Genomic DNA, 2361 nt, shown 5'->3' with positions numbered 1-2361 from the left:
CGTTTGTGCTTGGCGAAGCCCTGCCGGGAACCCCGCTACTTCCACCACCACGCCGTCGTGCTGCTGGATCTCCATCAACCTCTCCTTCCCCCTTGCTGGATCAAGAAGGAGGAGACGTCGCTGCTCCGTACGTGTGTTGAACGCGGAGGTGCCGTCCGTTCGGGACTCGGTCATCGGTGATTTGGATCACGGCGAGTACGACTCCATCAACCCCGTTCACTTGAACGCTTCCGCTCGCGATCTACAAGGGTATGTAGATGCACTCCTTTCCCCTCGTTGCTAGTATACTCCATAGATGGATCTTGGTGATGCATAGAAAATTTTAAAATTCTGCTACGATCTCCAACAGTGGCATCATGAGCCAGGCCTATGCGTAGTTACTATGCACGAGTAGAACACAAAGCAGTTGTGGGCGTAGATGTTGTCAATTTTTCTTGCCACTACTAGTCTTATCTTGTTTCGGCGGTATTGTGGGATGAAGCGGCCCGGACCGACCTTACACGTACGCTTACGTGAGACAGGTTCCACCGACTGACATGCACTACTTGCATAAGGTGGCTAGCGGGTGTCTGTCTCTCCCACTTTAGTCGGAACGGATTCGATGAAAAGGGTCCTTATGAAGGGTAAATAGAAATTGGCATATCACGTTGTGGTTTTACGTAGGTAAGAAACGTTCTTGCTAGAAACCTATAGAAGCCACGTAAAAACTTGCAACAACAATTAGAGGACGTCTAACTTGTTTTTCCAGCATGTGCCTTGTGATGTGATATGGCCAGAAGATGTGATGAATGATATATGTGATGTATGAGATTGATCATATTCTTGTAATAGGAATCACGACTTGCATGTCGATGAGTATGACAACCGGCAGGAGCCATAGTAGTTGTCTTTATTTTTGTATGACCTGCGTGTCATTGAATAACGCCATGTAAATTACTTTACTTTATTGCTAAACGCGTTAGCCATAGAAGTAGAAGTAATCGTTGGCGTGACAACTTCATGAAGACACAATGATGGAGATCATGATGATGGAGATCATGGTGTCATGCCGGTGACGAAGATGATCATGGCGCCCCGAAGATGGAGATCAAAGGAGCAAAATGATAATGGCCATATCATGTCACTATTTGATTGCATGTGATGTTTATCATGTTTTGCATCTTATTTGCTTAGAACGACGGTAGTAAGTAAGATGATCCCTTATAATAATTTCAATAAAGTGTTCCCCCTAACTGTGCACCGTTGCGAAGGTTCGTTGTTTTGAAGCACCACGTGATGATCGGGTGTGATAGATTCTAACGTTCGCATACAACGGGTGTTGACGAGCCTAGCATGTACAGACATGGCCTCGGAACACGCGCAATACACTTAGGTTGACTTGACGAGCCTAGCATGTACAGACATGGCCTCGGAACACGGAAGACCAAAAGGTCGAGCATGAGTCGTATAGAAGATACGATCAACATGGAGATGTTCACCGATCTTGACTAGTCCGTCTCACGTGATGATCGGACACGGCCTAGTTAACTCGGATCATGTTTCACTTAGATGACTAGAGGGATGTCTATCTGAGTGGGAGTTCATTGAATAATTTGATTAGATGAACTTAATTATCATGAACTTAGTCTAAAATCTTTACAATATGTCTTGTAGATCAAATGGCCCACGTTGCCCTCAACTTCAACGCGTTCCTAGAGAAAACCAAACTGAAAGATGATGGCAGCAACTATACGGACTGGGTCCGGAACCTAAGGATCATCCTCATAGCTGCCAAGAAAGATTATGTCCTAGAAGCACCGCTAGGTGAAGCACCCATCCTAGAGAACCAAGACGTTATGAACGCTTGGCAATCACGTGCTGATGATTACTCCCTCGTTCAGTGCGGCATGCTTTACAGCTTAGAACCGGGGCTCCAAAAGCGTTTGAGAAACATGGAGCATATGAGATGTTCGAAGAGCTGAAAATGGTTTTCCAAGCTCATGCCCGGGTCGAGAGATATGAAGTCTCCGACAAGTTCTTCAGCTGTAAAATGGAGGAAAATAGTTCTGTTAGTGAGCACATACTCAGAATGTCTGGGTTACACAACCGCTTGTCTCAGCTGGGAGTTAATCTCCTGGATGACGCGGTCATTGATAGAATCCTTCAGTCGCTTCCACCGAGCTACAAGAGCTTTGTGATGAACTTCAATATGCAGGGGATGGAAAAGACCATTCCTGAGGTATATTCAATGCTGAAATCAGCGGAGGTGGAGATCAAAAAGGAACATCAAGTGTTGATGGTGAATAAAACCACTAAGTTCAAGAAAGGCAAGGGTAAGAAGAACTTCAAGAAGGACGGCAAGGGAGTTGCCGCGCCCGGTAA

Source organism: Aegilops tauschii, chromosome 7 (genome assembly GCF_002575655.3).
Source record: "Aegilops tauschii subsp. strangulata cultivar AL8/78 chromosome 7, Aet v6.0, whole genome shotgun sequence".
Taxonomy (NCBI): Eukaryota; Viridiplantae; Streptophyta; class Magnoliopsida; order Poales; family Poaceae; genus Aegilops; species Aegilops tauschii.
The sequence above is the reverse complement of the archived record's forward strand: the minus strand, read 5'-3'. Positions refer to the sequence as shown.